The following is a 21,187-nucleotide window of genomic DNA, read 5'->3' as shown; positions in this document are numbered from 1 at the left end:
TAGCACATTCAATGCTGTCTAATTAAAGAAAAGTCTTCCCAGAAACTAAGAACAGTCCTGGAACAGATCAAAAGCCCATCTGTATCAGTATCTGGTCTCCAATATTGGGCAGTCACAGTAAAATAAGCAGGCAGCTGGTACCTTCATGCAAGAACACTCTTCAAGACCCTGTGCCAAAGAACTCACTTGCAGCTAATGGCCTCCTGAAGCTTGACATGATGTATTTATATCATCACTCACTGTTTACCTTTCTCATACTGCTTACAGATTGCAGAACCTGGTCATAATCTCCCTTGAGTTTTCTGTTTTCCAGGCTTTATCCATTCAGAAACTTCTTATACCATAATCAGTGACAACCATCTCTTCCTTTGTGTACTTCTAATATGACTATATCATTTTTGACATTACATCCAATAGACTCTATGCTTTTGGAATGTATAATACATATAGCTTTTAAGTAACAACATAAGTGGTAATTATATGTCAGGAAGAAAACCATGCACTTTGAAAATGGACTTAAAACAGAGATACTTTGAAACAAGCAATGTTTATTTCTCTTAATTTCAATGATTTTTTAACCAGCTTCCTAATGATGTACTCTTTGGTGTAGAATTTTAAGGAAAGATTTTTACCAGATTAAAATAAAAACAGTGGTTATTGTTTTCAGTACATTTTTAAGTCACATTAGTTTAAACTAGCAACTGTATAGGAAGCTCATGGTTTCTCTGTTTGACTCACACTTACCTATGTTTCTGAAGTCATTCTGGCCTGTGAGAGTTCCATGCAACATGTCAGAGAAGCACTAAATGAAAGTCTACCTTGAATATGTTCTTGTGGGACTTGACAAAAAATAAAGAGTCTAAACAATTATTTTTATACTTCAAATAGCTACTTTTCTTTCTAAGTTATTTATAAATAACTCCAGTTAGGTTCTAATCATTCACATGTCCAAGTCAAGCAAAGGACAATTTTAGATAGAGTTCTGAAACCAAAGTTTTAGCCTCAGCAAAGTGTTTATCTTAGGAGTTCCACAGAGAAGGTAAATTATTTTCATTCTAAGACAGAATATGTAAATTTATAAAATTAAATTAAGCTTAAGATACAGCAGTCAGTGAGAAATAACTACTAGCCACTATGTTATACTCCAGTAAATCCTATGAAAAATTGTTTTTATTTTTCATAACTTATGATTGGAAAACACATTTTATATACATACCTTTTGTATGCATACATCTCTTATCATTCCTAAAATAAATTTGCTTGCAGAGTACTTTTAATTTATGTCTGACTATAAAACCTGCCAGCTTCTGTTCCAGCACAGCCTTAGCCTTAGGAGTAATCTAATTAGGCCTAATTATGTCAAAACAAGGCCCCACTGATCTTGTCAAGAAATTTTGTTATGTAAGAAATATATCCTTCTATCAGATAAAGGGAAAATGCAAATAAAACTGTTAAATGCAGAAATCCTGTTGCAATATGGGAGCATGCTGTGAGTGGCTGACACCAGGTGCAAAGCAGACTGCAGCACCAGGCAAATACCACCCAGTTCTATGGCTGCATTTCCAACAGCAACATCTCCAGCCGAAGAACCCAGGAAGTGATGATTCAGAAAAAGCTGACTTATTTGCTGTTGCCAGCTATCCTGAATTGTTCTTTATTCTCATTCGCTTCAGTTTAGTACCCCTTCTGCAGCACATATTAAAGTCATTTAGGTAAAGAAACACTAAGCACATACTTTTCCTACCAAACTCTGACACTACATAATACCAAAACAATATTAGACATTTCTTATGTAAGAAATATCCTATACAAGACAGCAAGGATGATTATTACAGCCTGAAAGCCTTCTTAAGGAGGATTTCATGCACCGAAAATGTGCTTTTCCAGCATCACACATTCAAACACCATATTCTGATGCACAAAAGTGGCCGGTCCTTTCAATGAAAAGAACATGACTTAATTTTGCTCAAAAATCTTAAAATCTATGAATAACATATTGTCTGACAGTACTTTAATATATATTAAAAGAGAAGAAATTAGTTTATTTCCACTAATTCAACCCACTGGTTTTATTGAATGTTCTTAAAATGTTCTAAGAGCTACTGTGTCCCAGTGCACAATCATGCTGGCACACATATTTGCAGATGCTAATAGAAGTATCAAAATGACAGGGTACAATGCTCATTCACTAACCCATTCTTTAAAACTCTATTGCCTTCCTCTACACAAGCTTTAAGCACTTTTCTTTCTTTTTTTCTTATTAACCTTACTAATCTTTTCTTTTGAACTGACATGTTTTCACATCTACTAATGCTCAAAGGATAAATATAGGCCTCTATTCTAGGATAATTTGAAAAACTTTTTGGACTCTTTGTTCAGTGCTGTTACTTAAATGTAGGAATTTAGTGCAATTTGAGGTGCATTAGTGTACATCTGCATGTGCACCTACAGTGGCACATAGTTTCACAAGTATGCATTTATATGTAGATATCTAAAATTAAATTTAATTCATGAATGGGAACTCATCCTGAGGAAAAAAAATAATTAAAATTTCCTTGATTTTATCTGAAGTTCTGCAATTTAGAAATATTAATATAACTACCTAAACTTTCTGTCCTAATTGTCTTTAAGCATAGGACATTAAATGTATATGCTAAGGATCCTAGTATCGTAGGTAGGAAGTAAACATCAATAAGTAGTCACTGTCAGGATTTATCACAAAAGATTGACACTGGGTCCTTGGTTACAGAAGGAAAAAGTTTCATTTGTACTAGAAGGAACTATGTGGAATTCTTAGCACTTAACAAGGACACAGAGTGGGAAACAAGAAGCCTAACTAATACATTAGTAATCAAATTGGCTGGAATGCCGATCTAAAATATTTTGCAACCCTTCTCATTCGGCATCTTTTCAAGTTTCGTAATGATGTTTTTTTTTGCTACCAGAAACACTGCTGTTTCCAAACAGTCCTGAGCAACAGATTAATAAACAGATTGGGAAAAGGTGTGAGCTAAAATTGATTGTATTAACATACATATTGAATATTTCCATGGAAAGGCAATGGTGCTGTTTACACATTGCATCATGCATGAAGATTAATTACAGTTAACCCATGAGACATACTCAGATGAGGAAAAACAGAGATGTTATCAGGTACACAAAACTCCCAGGACTCCCCTTCTTGTCTATATTCCTCTGTATTGACAGTGAGAAGCAGAACAGTTTCAGCAAGGATGAAAGTGGCATTTAAGATGTTATTATGCTATTCAACATCACTAAGTGAATTCACCTTGCTTTACGGAACTGTCTTGCTCCAAGTCAAAGTGATTCTGCGTATATGTTCATAGAAATTAGTTATATGTCTGCAGTTCTGCTATGGATCTTTTCAAGACATCACTGCCAAAGGAGTGGAATTCAAAAAAAAAGCAAGTAAAATTCATAAAATGAATGATATGAGAATATGTTAATGTGATCCTAGTGGTCATCAGGGATTTTTCAGCATTTGTACAGAAAACAAGTATAAATCTTAACCTCAAATTCAACCTACAAAGCCTCTCCTTCCAACAGAATCTCCTGTATAAAACAGACGCCTACTGAATCATTTAGCCTATCCTGCTTTAGTCAGAAAAAAAAATAAATCAGTGTCTGAACAGTTCAACCTCAACAATGCAACAAACTGCTGTGTTAGCATCACTATAAATTGCAATCTTGCTAAGCAGCCTAGGAACTAGTTGCTCAGAATGATTAAAAAAACCCACCAGGTAAAAACAATGGTAGCCTTAATCTTCAAACACATATTCATCACACTTTGCAGTTACTTGTTTGACACATCTTACAAGCCTCAAGCACTGGAGGATGATGTCTTCATTTCTTAAAATGTATATATTAAGCAATTTCATGTGCATTTACAGAATTATCCTTTATTGCTTTGAATGCATATTGGAGATTTTTTTTTTTTTCTTTGACATATAATCTAAGAGGGTGTTTTTGAGTTACAATAAAATGTATAAAGTTATTAATATTCCATTTCAATTAATAATAAAATTTTGAATTCATCAGTACTTTTTTGAGAGCTTCGTATATACTAATAGTTACAATGCAGTAAAGATTTTCACCACCTTAAATTGTCTTAACTTTTTCCCATTATTTCCAGTGAAAAATTGATATATAAAGAAATAAGTGATGAGAAACATCAAATAAATCATTAATTTAAAATCTGATTTTTCCCCTTGTTTGAATTGATGAAAAGTCTAAAAAGGCATTTCTGCAACAGGGGTAAACTAAATATTTCAGTTTTCAAGACCTTACTGCAAGAATGCCAGCAAGAATTATCAAATTTAGATGCAGAAATCTGTAAACTCACACTAGATTTTAGCATGACTCATTCAGAAATTTGAGTCTAATGGCAATGGCTTAAAATGTACCTTTAAATGTTTTTCACTGTTCACAGAGGACTGGATATCTGCTCCCACAAAATAATGGAGGTGGCAGAAGTCCTTGCACGTGCAAGTGTTCAAAGCAGGCATTAAAAAATGAAGTACTGTAATGGGAAACAAACAAACAGAAACAATTCACCTTCAACCTTATAGATAGACAATAAAAAAAATGATCACTAACTTTAGGTATAAGGGAACAAGGAGATTCTCGACAAAGGAAATTTATAATAGGAATACATATTTTAAAGTAACATCTGCATGCTTGTATGCAGTTTTCCTCCACAGACATAGAGGTCACCCAAAAGAAATCCTGATTGCAAGGAAAATTAATTAGTGTAAGTAGAAAGGGGCAAAAAATAGGTGTAAGGAATTATATATACATATATAATAGCTGTCAGCTCTCATAAATCTCTTTAGTTCCACTCAGCTTGGTTAAAACATGTTAGTGTATGCCAGCCAAGGAAATTACTCACTGGTTATAAAAAGATGCAGTGAAGAGATAATGGAAGTCAATATGTCTGGGTGTTTAAGTCTTTTTGGTACAATTCAAAAATCCATTCAGTGTTTTTGCATGATAAATTAGTATATTATGTTATTATGTAGTATGCATGGCTAATTGTTTAGCTCTAAACATAAACTACCCAAGAATAGCTTCATATTATTCTTCATTTCAGTGCAGCATTGATTTTTTAAAATTATTATATATTTTTTTGAATTTCATAATATTAAACATCACTGTGTATTTACAGGTGACCTTATATCTACACCTGATATTGTGCATATGTTGCAGTAATTTTAAACAGTTTATGTTTAAAATTAGAAATGATGGATGGGATTCATCTCAACTAGCTCTAGGTTCCAAATAATTCAACAGATGTTAAAACAACAAAGGTGCTACTGCAAATCCTTATTCTCCGATACAGTAAAACATGTACACTACTCTACAGCAGATCAAGTGATGAATTGTCTTCAGGATAAAAAGAAACTGCATACATTATAGTGATTACTGTGATGGCTTGGAAAATTCCTCTGAGGTCTGTGGTTTTAATTATATCTGGTTTCAAGTTGTTAAATGGACCAGAACTGAGTTAGACCTTTTATAAGAAAATAAGTTTGAATGCTTCATTTAAAAAACATCTACTCACTGATACTGAATCTCTTTTTTTCTTTTTTTTAATTTTATTTTCAACAACATATTTGCCAGAAGGGTGAGTTATTTGATCATATATATGCCTCATTCATGAGAAGTAGTGGCCAAAAGTAATTCTGTTAAATTAGTAATTAGTAATTAGTAATTCTGTAAATCAGGAGAGTTCCATCCATATAAACAAAAGCAAAACGATCTCAAGCAAAATTCTTATTGTGTATTGCAAAAAGAAGAATGTCCACTGTGTCCCTCTGAATCTAACATGCACATTTTACACACTCACCAAAGCCCACATCTAATTTATGCCATTTTTGCATCACTACTGAAAGTGACTTAATGACCCTTTTTGTGTTACAGCTAAATACAAAATCTCCAGTTTCCCATGACTGGAAATCCCTTGTCTTTGAATTCAGTAAATGTAGAGTTATGCTTTTGCCAATTTTTAATATGATTTTGGTCTTACTGATGCCAAAAAAAGATGGGAAATTGAGGGATGCCGTGTGACAGCAATGAAAATATACACATGAGGTTTACAGAGGAGGTTGAGATTTGAGTCACAAACAGGGTTTGTTTTGCATCAGCTTTTGGCAGAAAAATCAATGTATTTATGTCTTCTTCAACAGATTTCTTTAGCTGCGACTTTTGTCATTCTCTGCTGTCAATCAGAAGCAGAAGTCAAGACTTCCAGCAGAATGCTTTCCCTCAGAGCACTGGTGACATAAGTCTAGTTGTATTCATACAGTAGCTGTTTACCCTAAAACAGCAACCAAGGACAGAAATCGCATCAGATATTGAGTTACATAATTTCTGCTACTGTACATGTATGAAATTAATCCATACAGATTGAAAAGCAGTAGTTGGAGGTATAGGTATGTTCCAGTTATTCAAGAGAATGCAAGTTGTTATGAATTGACAGTGAGAACGAAAAATTGTAGAGGATGGTATTAAGACAATATAAACACATAGAAGAAGATGTTAAGGGAAGAGCAAAGAAATATGATAACTCTGTAGGATAAATTAAGTTAGGATAACAGGTAAAGGCCTTACTAAAGGAAGGCACATTTAGATTAGGTATAGAGATGTATAATAAAAGATTTAAAAAAATCAACACATATGTGTAAGGCAATTATGCTCAATATTTGTGAAGACTTAAAGGAAGTTTAGAAGAAAAGACAAGAAAACCTAAACAATTTTTTTTTAAAAAAAAAGGTAATTGAGGATAGGACAGAGGCACAGATTATCAAAAATGTCTTATATCAAATACCCTTAACTTCCTCTGATAAAAGTGTTCAATTTCTCATGAGGAAAATACACTATATAAGAATCTATAAGGATTTCACAACCACATATGAGATGTCATGTCACAGGGGAAATTTTGGGGGCTAGAGATGATTAATACAGAAACAGGAACTCCGCTAAAAGTTGCTTGAAGGAGAGATGGGTGGTATGTAGATGAGATACTTTGTGTCATACGGGCATTGCAGTAGAATTTATTGAGGATTAAACTTCAACTAATTTTGTAGAATGTTTTTGTTATGACTTTGACTCAGAAATCCAGGAAAGATTTAACAAAACATGGCAGTACAGAGTTGGAAATCACTGTCATGATAGTGAAGGGTAGGACTGTTATGAGGAAACAATTGAATGGCCTTTAATTAAAGACAGAAATAGAAGAAAATTCAGTAGTATGAAAAGTGAGAACATTAACTCATGCTCTACTATAACTTTCTGGTGGAGAGTTTGCATGTTGAAGACTCAAAAATAAGGAAAAAAAAAAAAAGACTGTGCATGCTAGCAACTCACACTATGAGCCACTAGTGTTGTAGAGATGTATAAAAGGCATACATAATCTGAAGAGGAAGTGGGGAAAAAATGACAGTGTACCAGGTAATGGTAAGACCTCATCTGGTGCAGCACAGTCTTATGTGCAAACATTAGAAAGATTGATTAAAATGGTAACAAATATTCCCATTTTGTTCTGATGTCAGGCAACTCCATAACTATGGAAGTTATTTGAAATTTTCCAAGTACTACTTATAGTTTGTATCTTTTTCTGAAAAGAAAGTAGTCTAAATGTGACTCTGACAGGTTTTAGCCTTTCTGCCCCTCTAGTTTGCTCTGCACAACCATGGCCAGGTGAGAGCAAATGTAAGGAAGAATCATAGAATCATAGAATGCCCTGGGTTGAAAAGGACCACAATAATCATCGAGTTTCAACCCCCCTGCTATGTGCAGGGTCACCGAGCAGTAGACCAGACTGCCCAGAGCCACATCCAGCCTGGCTTTGAATGCCTCCATGGATGGGGCATCCACAACCTCCTTGGGCAACCTGTTCCAGTGTGTCACCACCCTCTGTGTGAAAAACTTCCTCCTGATATCTAATCTAAACCTCCCCTGTCTCAGTTTAAAACCATTCCCCCTTGCCCTGTCACTGTCTACCCAAGTAAACAGTCGTTGCCCCTCCATTTATATGCTCCCTTCAAGTATTGGGAGGTACTCCAAGAGGTCTCCCCAGAGCCTTCTCTTCTCCCAGCTAAAAACAAGCCCACTTCCCTCAACCTTTTCTCATAGAAGAGGTGCTCCAGCCCTCTGATCATCTTAGTGGCCTTCCTCTGGACCTGTTCCAAGAGCTCCACATCTTTTTTGTGCTGGAGGCCCCAGACCTGGACACAGTACTCCAGATGGGGCCTCTCAAGAGTGGAGTAGAGGATCATACGTTACTGCAGAGATACCACACAGTGCTGAAACATTAGCAGTGAAGGCTGACAACAACTATTAATTTCTGAACAGTTTTCGCTGAGACATTTTCTGTACAAGTTACGTCAGATTCTCACTGTACCTGCACTGTTAATATCCAGCATCTAGTATGATCTGACTCCATAAAAATAAACGACATGGTAACAGTAGAGTTCCTTTCAGTCTTGCCTGGAATCCTACACAGTGTTTTGAAAGATCGGCCAGCTTTTATTCTCAAGTTAGACAGACAAATACAGACATCTTATCTTATGTGCAGAAAATGTTGAGGCCCACCTTTCCTACATTAGTTAAAAATATTGTAATTTTTTTCCTTACAAAATGATCTGATTTTCTATATAATAAATAAGTAATCTGATAAAGTTCACCAGTTAGTACTCTGTCTGCTCATCTTTTAAGACTCTACCCCCTCAATAAGGAAGCTAAAACAGTCTAAAAATAAATAATTAAGTTGAGGTTGTAATTTAAAACTTAAATGTCTGAGAGAATCCAGTGAACCAGGACTTTAGCATGTAGCTATTTCTTAGTCTTCTTTTCATTGAAGGATACAAAGTCCCTAGTCAACCTGATTATTAGATTAAGCTGTTATGAGGAACTGATCTGTCTACTGAAGTCTACATTCTTTATACTTCTCTTCATCTCGGAGTAAGATTTTTTGATGGTTCCTTTTTAGTTTTCATTGAGAATATTCATCCTTATATATGCTTCCAAAGTGATTTTCCAGAGATGAGCCATTTTTTCAGTAAATATGTTATTTCTATAGTTGACTAAAAATAGATAAATAGATAAATAGATTAGCTAGATAGATAAATAAGCTTCAGGATACCAAAGTATGAAACAGATCTGTGTATGAAAAATAGTTTAAACTAAAATAAAGATTCAGGAAAAAAAAAAATCCATTTCTTTAGAGGCATATGAAAGTATGTTTCTCATTCCAGTTTGAAATCGTATTCTGTATTTCAAAAGCTGAATTAAATGTAAGAAAAAGCAGGTTTTGAAAAGGGCTCAATAGCAAAAACCTTCCTGGGCACTCCATAGTACAGGCTTTTGATCAGGGTATTTTTCCTATTTAACCTGAAGTTCTGATCCTGAACATACATTTTTCTTTATTTTTTATGTTTGGCTACTAAAACTAAGACCCCAGGGTTAGTTTGGCTCCAGTGGCTTGGAGCCTCTTCAGCTGTGAGCAGTGAGAATCAGTAAATACCTAGGAGTTATTCAGCTGGGAGGATTACAGTTATGCCAGTGTTTCCCAGAACAGCTGCTGCAAGAAACTTGCTTAATACCTGCTGCCTGTAAAAAGAATTAAACAGTAAGTGAGGGCTTGACACAGGACCTGTGTCCAGGTTTACTGAGCAAGCCTGGAGAAGCAAGAACACAGACATTTTACTTTCTCCAGTGATATATTTGTCCTTCAATTGCAGTTACCTATGGTATCCAGGTAGTTCTTCAAGGAATTGGAAGAGGAAAGGAGAAGAAAACCTGCTCACACCACTAGTGTTTCTGTAACCTGTGTGTGAACTTTTAAATTAAGTGCCTTTGTTCATAAGCTTTAGTTATCTGGCATAGAACTGCTTCATCTCTAAAGCCAAAAACCCCATGTGGTTTAAAAAAAAAGGAATCAATCCCTATAACTCCTCACAATCCTTAAATACACCAATCCAAGAAATAAATATATAAATGAGTTATAAAAACTCATATTACCAAAAATTTGTTTTTAAAAGCTCGGCTGCTGAATAGTAAGGCTTGAAGGTCTTTTTCATCACACAGTTTTGGAGAGATAAAGAAAAACAGGTCATATATGTAGAAAGCAAATACCAAGCAGGGGTGTTTCACAAAAAGCTAAGTAGTTTGGTTATAATAAAATCCTTTGGTGTTTGTATTCAACTTAGAAATCACAGCAGGCCAGCTTGAGAAGACTACTTTCCTGATAGAAATAAAGGATAGATTAAATTCATTGCATAACCTTAGTATCTTCTTTGAGAGGAAGTAAAATCACAGTTTTGACTCAAAGTATAGTTATAAAGAGCTGTATTTTTGTGAGATGGAAACAAAAAGCGAATTCCACCCGGCTGTGTCAGGAAGAAGTGTGTGGTCCAGTGGTGGCATAGGTTCAACTCTTTTGAATACTTGATCAATGTAATCTAATCTCTGTGTACTGTCTTCCAGTTTACAGGAAGATCTAATACCAATTCCCTGAGAACTACTGAGAAAGTAAATACATATGAAGACTATGAGATAAGAAGGATGCAATAACATTACTGTAGATTCCCAGTTGTTACTTCTAATAAAGTGCAATGTATTTAATAGAATATGTGCTTTTCAAACATCAGTCTTACAGCCCTCAGCTTTAGTTTATTATCATAGAATCATAGAACCATAGAATCTCCAAGGTTGGAAAAGACCTCCAAGATCATCCAGTCCAACTATCCACCAATTGCCAATAGTTCTCACTAAACCTTGTCCCTCAACACAGCATGTAAACATTCCTTGTCCGGGGTCAGTGACTTCACCACCTTTTTGGGCAGCCCATTCCAGAGTCTGACTACTCTTTCAGAAAAGTAGTATTTCCTAACGTTCAGCCTGAATCTCCCCTGGTGCAACTTGAGGTATTCCCTCTACTCCTTTCACTAGTTACACGAGAGAAGAGGCAGACCCCCAGCTCACTACAGCCTCCCTTCAGGTAGTTATGGAGAGTGATAAGGCCTCCCCTGAGCCTCCTCTTCTCCAGACTGAACAATACCAGTTTCCTCAGACGCTCCTCATAAGGCCTGTGCTCCAGACTCCTCACCAGCTTAGTTGCCCTTCTCTGGATGCGCTCCAGGGCTTTTATGTCTTGCAGTGAGTAGCCCAAAACTGAACACAGTACTCTAGGTGCAGCCTTTCCAGTACTGAGTACAGAGGTTATATTTTGTTTGTTTCTTCTCTCATAAGAAACATGAGAAAATGTAAGGTTTAGAGCAAATAATGTGATTCCCTTACTTTGACCCATCACTGTATCTCAAGGCTTTCCACTGCTTCCCTCCACCAGAGTACCATGCATAACCATGTATGAGAGACTACAGTGATAGAACTTACCTATAGAAGCACTCGGGTCTAATAAAAAGATTGTAAAGAATTTCTTAGGCTCTTCTTTGCTTAACTGTTACAGTCCTCTCTTTCGAGTAAGTCTTCTGTGGAACAACTCTTCGGCTGTCGTATGGAGAACATATAATATCATGTTAGAGCACTTTGGGAAGGGAACCTCCCAAGATACCGCTGACTCAGAGAAGCAAAATGCCACACTGTTTTAACAACCTGAAGACTCTGTTGTTCATCTATCTTACTTGCTTATACTGGGAAACTCATGAAAATACTGCACAGAAACACCCCACACTTTGTGAAAGTGTATTTTTTTCTTCAATTTTGTAAGGTCTCATTGGCCTTAACACCTGTTAAGGTAAACAGTTAAGGCAGGTAAACAGTAAACTTTGGAGGTTGAGTGGCTTCTTACTTTTCTCTGTGATGCCATCTATGTGATGCCATAGACTATGATATCTCAAGTCTTACAATAGTTGAAGGATTTCTGAAAATTGAACCTACAAGCTTTGTGTTCATGTGAAATCCATTTCTATTAAAAGCAGAGAAAATATCAGCTTTGAGACTTCATAGTGTTAGAGAAAAACCTGGAAATGCAACCCATAGCAACTTAAACAATAGAAAGCAAATAGAACATATCTGAAGACCGTGCCTGGAAAATGTAGTATATTTTGAGTCTCTCGCCTAGGTCAATGCCTATATTTTCAAGTGTATCACAATGATTAATTATGCCTGTAAGATTTCTGTTAATATTATTCATTTGATGTTCCTTTTGGAATTCCTGAGGGATAACTTCTTATCATTGCAATATTTTTCCTGTTCATTTTAATAATCTCTTCCTTGTTGACTGAGCAAATCACAGATGAAATGAAGGCTGTTTAAATAAAGCTTTATACAAATGATGTTAAAATACCTGTCAAATGAAATTCAAATATTCAGACTGAAAAAAAATAGAGGTATAGGAAGATTTAGACAATCTGGGAAGAAACTGGCAGGGAAGATCACTTTCATTATGCATACAGGTATCTGACCATTTTTCTTTGTATACTCTGAAGAGGTCTTTCAACCAGTTCCTTAAATTCCAGTACAGCTCAAAAACTGTACTGTTTGTTTAATCTTCATTGCTACTTGAAGTATATGTCTTCAACTAATAACAGTTAGAATTACTAACATGTAAGGTGTGACTTCAGAGCAGAACAACTGCGAGATGGCTGATAATCAACTTGAGATCTGCGAACGTGTTTCTGTTAACACAGAGAATGAAAAGTCGCTGTAGAAAAGTACTGTAGCAGGAATAGAGCAACCAGATTATTTGGTAACTGAATTTTCATGTTGGTTATTTAAAGCCTGGTAATGATGTCTGCATTTAAAGTAAAGTGTAGCTCATGACTTTTTCACCTCAAGGATGAGCAGAACTAAACAGAGAAACCTAAGCCAAGGTCAGTCTTGGAATGAGCATAGCATCTTTTTCTAAAACACATGGTTTCCAGATGCAACATTGCCTTCTCTATCTTCATTTAGTACTTCTGACTGAATTGTTTGCTAAATCAATCCTTGTCCCTCATGATTCATTAGCACTGCTGTGAAATATAGTCTATAATTCTATTTGTAGATAGTCCAAAATTTTTTGTAAGACTAATGCACTTTATACACACACAAAAGTTCAATGTTTTCTGAAATAAGGAGTTGCATTTCTTTAATGGCAGTATGATATTTGAACTATGTGATTATGTGATCCAAAAATATTTTCATTATGAAAACTGAATTATGGAAATAATTCAAAAGAACAAAATCTGCATCTGTATATGACAAATACAGAGAGATGGAAGCTTATATGCCTGGTATATTTGTTATAAATAATGTGGTATGTTCTTAAATTCTAAAGCCTGGCCTTGTCTAAGTTTAGACTATGCTCCCAACTGCCTTTGAATGATTAATTTTTTACATGTAAAATTTTCTATTGATTTTCTCACGTTTGCTGAATGATGGCATTTCAGAGTAGGTATTTGATCCATCTGTGTCAGTTTAGTTTTGAAGCCATTTTTGCTGTTATATAGCACTCCACAGTGAAAGACATGTAACAGCTCCCTTGCCATTCAGACTTTCAAATCTGGAAAGTAGTTTGGATTTTAAATATTTATTTTCTTTAATAGGATTTTACCATATTTAAAACTCATCTGTTGAGAAACAAGAGAAAAGATGGCTTTTAAATCAAGTACACTGAGGCAATTGAACAAGAATATGTGTGAAAGAGGGAGAAAAGAGAATAAGGGTTAAACATCACTTTGGGCATTTGGATTTAAAGATCTTTAAGAGAGTAAGTTTGTTTTAAAAAGCTAGGATTTTCAGCCTAAGAAGGTCCTTTTTCAGCTACACATATTTATATATTTTTCAGGCTGTTTTGTAATAATAAATGTCTTTTTATTTAGCATGACAAGAAACAAATAAAAACTGTTTGATGTGCTCAGCAAGAACTTAATCCAGATGGAGTCAATGAGGTACAAATACAATAGTATCTTTTTACCATGAAATATATTATGCTTTATAGAGTCTTATTTTTCAGAAATGATTAAAGTAATGCATTACAACTGGTACGTAGGATAGGAGACAGGATTTCTTTCTTTCCTTCTTTCTTTCCTTCTTTCTTTCTTTCTTTCTTTCTTTCTTTCTTTCTTTCTTTCTTTCTTTCTTTCTTTCTTTCTTTCTTTCTTTCTTTCTTTCTTTCTTTCTTTCTTTCTTTCTTTCTTTCTTTCTTTCTCTCTTTTTTTTTTTTTTTTTTTTTTCTCCCCAGAAGTTAAAAATTCTCTAGGCAATGCAATTTCCATTTTGTGGGGTCAGATGTTAAAACTACCTGGAGCTTTTTGGTGCCATCTCTTAGACATCTGTGTTGGCATTGGATTTTCCATGACAGAGCTCAGCACTCTTTTAAATTAGAGCTCCATTAATACTACACAATCTGGATTTAAACCTACTTCTTTTGTGATTTTGACTTTATGATCAGCAGCTCTCTCTGCCCTAAGACAACTCTAAAGACAGTAAAGATGCTGCTGGGCTTATTTTATACTCTAAAATTTGTAAAGAACCCAAGAACTGGTAAGATTTTGTCTTTTCTAAAAACAAAAACAACAAACAAACTAACAAACAAACAAAAAACAACTACAGAACACCAAAATATGCCAAAGATTGGCAACACATACATAAAAACAAGTGCATAACAGTGCATAACTTGTCTCTCTGTTCTTCAGAGTATTTATATATATATATATATATATATATATATGTATATATTTTCCTGAAAAGCTGAGTATCTGGCATTCTTGTGTTGTTACTACTGCTTCCTTGTGAAATACGGGCTAAATATAAGGAAGAGCTCAAAAAGAAGTTTAATGTGCAAAAGGAGAGTATGGGGGAAGATAATCTGTGCACTGAAGTCGCAACTCTCTTGGACTTCTTTCAAAAGTCTCATCCATGTATCTTGGCAAAGCTGAAAAAATGTAAAGAGGCAAAGATCTCTACATATTTGTATTGTTTCTTTGTGACTTTGTTTTCATTTTTTTCCATCATATGCATCAAGAAGTGGTCTCTGGATGAGAAGAAGATAGATGGACCTTTTATCCAATCTGAAATGGCAACTTCACACTGTTTTGTCATGTTCATTGCACTGTGTTTTTTGATATCTGTGGGGAAGGAGGGTCATTCATGCCAGATGGAGAGCAGTAAATGCTTTTTATTGTTAAATGCTTCTCTAACAGTGTACTATATACCTAACAGATATCTACAACATAGCTCCAAAACCAAATGTAACTTCACTAGCTTATATCAGCCGAGGACACAGGAATCTTTCCTCTGCTATTGTTTTTATCCAGGAAACATCATCAGATAATAAGTAGGAGCCTGGTGCTTGTAACTACTAATTCTTACTCTTTCCCACTGCAACTTTGGACATTTTGAGGGAAATAAGCCTACAAAGTCAGTAGTAAAATTCAGATACTGTTACTCAGACATAGAATATCAAAACATTGTTTCTATTTCCCATACTTTTTAGTTCTTCAAACATAAAAAGGAAACTATGTTATAGCAAACAAGTGATACCTTTCAGTCTTAATGTAATTTTCTTAAACTACAGATTGCAACTATACGTGAGAAGAATGCATATCTACACATTATATAATGCATTCTATACACTTTCCATTTTGCCACTTGATATTGGATTTCAAAGCTATGCATAACCTTTCATTCACAGGGCTTATGCAAGCTTGCATTGATGGATGAAACTCATACTCACTATGGGTATGGGAAAAAGCTCTTTATGTAATCCTCATAAATCCTGTAGTGATGTGAGTGCTGTTTCAACTGAGGCATTCCAAAGAAAAAAGAAAGTTCAGACTTCAGCTCCATGTGTTAACTAGATAATATTGCTTTTGGTACTATTGTTATATCAAGGGACTAGTGCAGGACTAGAGAAATGTGAAGTTGATTGTGATATTAATTGATTTTCTTTGGAGGCCTAAATTAAAGTCCTACCAAGAGTTATATGCATTTAGTTGTCCCTCTTGATAGACCATTAGACAAAACCTTGATTTTAAGTGGCACAGCTGGTTATTTCTGTTCAAGGAGAGGTCAAGGTCTGGCATTTTAGGGGTACTCTCATTCAGATCTGAGATGTGTTGGGAGATTTGGAGAGAGGAATCCAGCTGTGCTCCTTCCCATACTATGCCCTGCTTAAGCAAATGTATCTCCATGGTGTAATGGGGAGAAAAGTTGGAAGAGCACCAGGAGTTATTTACACAACTGGAATCATTCCATCTTCAGTCAAGTGAAGCAAATAGCAGTAAAAGTGTTCTCTATTTCAATCATCCAAGAACAACACAACAAAGTGGACATCATGACATGTCAATTGCTATGGGCACACAAGTGTCTAACTAGAATACCCATATACATTGAACTTTGATTCCTATATACACTGAACTTTGATTCAGCAAATTTTTTACCTCATTTTCATGCAAGTGTTGTTCTCGTTCAGCTTTATAAGTAACCTAGGAACTTTAGGGGAAGTATGTACAGACACTGGATAGATCTACATCTGAAAGGAGACAGAAAATAAGCAAATACAATATCCAGCTTAGGCAGAAGTGGAATATCTTGTTTTCTCACACCAGGTTCCACAGACACTGGTTCCACTTGACTAACTCTTAGAATCTGTGTACCTAACGCTTCCAAAAACAGTCTGCCCTGTGTTCATTTCTCAGGGAGTTTTCTCTGATATAGATGAATAATTCTTGTAGTCATTTCTGCTAGAAGCACCAGAAACCTATGTGAAAAAGTCTTTTGAGGTGTTCATGAGTTTTCTAAAACCACTGTTGTCCAATACAGAATATGGATAGTAAGTTTCTTTCACTTCTTAGCTGACCATAAAACCCACGGACAACTGAGTAGAATTTGAGCAGAGTAATTGAAGAGTCCTACTTTTACATACGCTTAAAGCTAGATCAAATGAAGGAGGTCATTTACTTTATGGATGCTCCTGCATGTTCTTTTTATTTTAGAAATGAACCAATGATTCATGTTTTTTTTTTCTTTTTTTTTGTTTTGTTTTTTATTTAAATGAGACATGAATATAAATTAATATAACAACACAGCCATTCATTGCCAAATGTAGTAAAAAACTCATGACAACAAAATAAATAATCATACATAAGTCATCATTTAGCTCAGCTGTCTTCCCTCTTCTTAAGCAAGCTTCCCTTTGTCTTTGCAGTGCCTTCGGTCTTCCTATCCATCTCTTATAAGAAAAGGGATTGGAAAAGAGATTCTTAAGCCATGGCCAATGGCTGTCCTCAAGCATTTTTGGAGCTAGATCTTTATGATGGACACATTTCTTTGCCAATTGCAGAAGGAGAAGTTTAATCTCAGAGTCCAATGTTCTAAGCTGGAATACACTCACCTAAAGAACATGCTTTACAGGAAACTCCCATAACAATGTTATGACCCAAACAAGATAGATAATATGATCTGCTGCTATGTTTCCTTGGGATGTGAACTCCAAAATAAGCAGCTCAAATATTTAACCTAGGAAAACCTTTTTACTGTAATTCATTGTTCCAGTTCATCTGGAGTTGAGATTCTCTCTAAAAGAGTTCAATATGTATAATCACTTGTGTCTAACAAACATTATGTCATGTAAGTTTTGTTTTTTCAAATTAAATGCATCACATTAAATGCAGTGCAGATCATAATGTTACTGTGATATCATCACAAAGTAAAAATAAGAGATCTGCCCAGAATATACTTCATTATTTTATGATTGGTCTTAACAGTTCTCCATTCTTGTGTTCCCAGAAAATCCTTTTGTGTCATCTATCAAGAATTATTGTTATTATATCAGAAAGTTTATGTATCAAAAACACGGCTACAATAAAAATGAGGAGATACTGATGATTTTTTTAAATAAATAAATGGCAAAATATTGATATGTGGATGCAGTTCAGACCCTGAAGTGTGTAATGCATCTGATAGAACTGAAACATCTGGATTAGATTAGATTAGATTCAATATAGGAACAAGATTTACATTTAAAGCTGGGCAATTTTGAATTTTTTCTTCTTGCTTTTCTGTTTACAAGTGGTAAATCTCATTGCATCCAGAAAAAAAAACAAAACAAACAAACAAAAAAACCTATGGGGTTGAAAAGAAATTGATTATTTTCTTAAATCTTCCTGAAAGAGAATGAGAAACAATGTCTCTTATTTTACTCACTAATCACAGAATTAATCCATAATTGAGAAAACACAGCATCAAATTTTGTTACTAAGAATAAAAAATCAAACTAGAATGTCAGAAATCATAAAGGTGTCTTCCTTTGAAGACATTAAGTTAAATATAAATTTTCTCACATAGAAATATTAGCAGTAATCATTCTAGCCACTTTTTTTTTTGAGCTAGGAGATGACAAATATGCTCTAACTTCAGCTCTTGTGAAAGTAGAATGATGCTTCCATGAAGCTTTACTTATTACATTCTTCTAAGGAAAAGAGAGTAAGTTCAAATGTCCTCAGGCAGAGCATTGCATTGAACCTGAACGTGACCCTGACCCTGACCCTAAAAAACCTTTGAATCTTGCCCAAGGGTTTGTTAGCTTGAACTGACAGGCTACTGAATCAGAAAGATGGACAAACTCTTTCTCCAATAGAACCTTTTTCTCAGAAAGACACTAAATCTAACTCTTCTTCTAGATTGGACTGTTGAATTAAAGAACAGTTTTTCATTTGTTTGCCTTTTCAGATTTGAACTTAGTTCTAGTTATAGAACCTAGTTATAGAACTAGAATATCTAGTTATAGAACCTAGTTATGTATCACCTCTCTTCTTTTCATCTCCCACTCCTTTAGATTCAATTGTGAAACTAAAATAAATCAGTTACAACTCTATTACATTCATATCCCCCTCACAATCTGTCTAATTGTTATTGAGTGTTTTGTGGGCCTCACTGTTGATATGTCTGCAGAAAAGACTAGAAGAAAAGGAAAAAGACTGTGTGTTATTTACATCTGTGTCCATCAGCACAAAAGGGTGGCACATAGCATTGTCTAAGATATGTTAACTTTAGTCAGACATAGCAGACACAGATCTGATACTTTGACAGCATGGAAGAAATAATGGGTGCACGTGCATGAGTGCACATTGAACTATCTGTGCATAATCATTGTGAGAGGAAGGATGCCAGAGGATGCCAGTGGCCTGGCTCTCTGTAATCTGGTTAGCTTTGAGATAAAGGAGTGTATTCTTCCTATCGATCATATACAAATCAGGACTTCAGATAGTCTAGTACCTCTGATGAGATGTCACTGATCAATAATAATATGTGATGTTTTACTGGTTTGGATGCATTTGGTTACTTCTGTAACTCAGTTCTCCCCCTTTTTTTTTATGTAAAATGTACTGACTATTTTTCCTTTCCCAACATGAAAACAATTCATATCAGAAGACCAGACAGTTTTTCTCTGTTAAAAAAGAATCAGGATTGTTAGAACCATAAGAAATTTGTAAAATATTGAGCCAAAATATCTACCAACATTCAATTAAAAATTGTCCTCTCATTAAAAAAAAAAGACATATTTGCAGTTCAAAAGGCACATCATACATTGCTATGCCATCAGAAACTGTAGAAGTGCTAAATTAAAATGACATGATATTAATATAATGCTCACATTACACATTTTTACCCTGGCAGTTTCTATGAACTGGCCTTTAAGTTACCTCAGCTACAGTAGCAGAACAAAGTACTGCAGAATCAATAAAGTATTTTCACACGCTACCCTTGCAGTGACTTTAGCAGGATTCTCTTAACAAAAAAAGGATCACAGTCTCAATCTGAACAAATTTGTCAGTTAATAACATTGTAACTTCTATCTATACCAGAGAATGCTGAGAAGATATTTTATTGTAATCAATTTTTATTTTATTTTATTTTACTTGGACATCTCTAGGATGATGGTGGCAAGCCTTTCCCCATTGTTATACTGTCACAAAAGTCTAAGACAGCTCAGGGGAATTTTTAAAAGCTTTGCTGATCCTGCATATCCAACTGTGTGAACAGAGCTTAAGAACTTGAGTTTCACTGAGAAAAAAGATACTTTTCTCCATAGCTTTTCAGTAACAGACTTTGGGTAAACTAAGATTTCAGGTTTGCATATGTTATATAATTTAAGATATTCACAATAAATACAAAGGTTGAGCTGAAAGTATTGCCTCCTATTTTATTACATTGGCCCACAGTTTCAGAGACAGATGTTGGTGGATGGCAGTAGAGATTCCTTCTCTACTTCCCACCAAGATTCCTTCTACCTTCCCACCAAGATTCCATTACATTTTTGTTGCTGTGTGCAGCAGAGGAGCAGTCTGACAAAATGATGTCTGACGTAGAGATGTGGAGGTAGCAAAGCTATGTCACTGAATTCCTCCATACTGAAAAAAATGATATCTTTTGACATTCATCGATACTTGCCAAATGTTTCTGGAGACCAGACAGTGGATGTGAGTACAGTGAGGTTGTGCATAATGCATTTTAGCAGTGGTGACAGCTACACTGAATCACCTCTGCTGGTACAGACTTTTATGACTGCAGCTTTCAGTTCTTGTTCGTTACTGGTGAAAATGCACAGCTAATAGTGGTGACTGTATTGGAAAACAGTGTTTTGTAGCTGAGCATTTGCTCTGTCAAACAGTGTTTTGTACTCTTTGTAGCTGTTGCAGCTTACATGGGAATAAACAGGAGGCATTATTTTTGGAGCACCCTAAAGTGAAAATATCAAGTAAAATCATAGAATTTGAGAGCTGCAATGTTTTGCAAGTTCTTAAAATATCCACTGTCTAAGCTACTATGCTGGTCATGTACAGAAGCTTTGCAGAATCTGAAAACCATATTCACATTATTTGTGGATAGAATTCCTACATTCAATAGATGTTTAAATCTAACTTCACTTTTCTTAATTCGCCACAAAAATCTCATGACAGAGTTAAAAATAAAATAAAAATCAGTGTATTATTCTCTTATTCTTTGAAAATATCTCTAGGGTAGACCATAATATATTGTATTAAAGCCCAACTTTGATGAGTGTCAGTTTGGGAAGCTCAGATCCTACTTGAATCCTATGTTGTTTGACTGTGATATTACCCAAATTGTTTGGCTGGAGCAGTGGGAGCTAATATTTGCAGAGATCTGCTCTTCATATTAAAGATCATTTCTGCACTAAAGAGTGAATTAAGAAAGAGGA

This window comes from Gallus gallus, chromosome 1 (genome assembly GCF_016699485.2).
Source record: "Gallus gallus isolate bGalGal1 chromosome 1, bGalGal1.mat.broiler.GRCg7b, whole genome shotgun sequence".
Taxonomy (NCBI): Eukaryota; Metazoa; Chordata; class Aves; order Galliformes; family Phasianidae; genus Gallus; species Gallus gallus.
Note: the sequence above shows the minus strand (reverse complement) of the source record.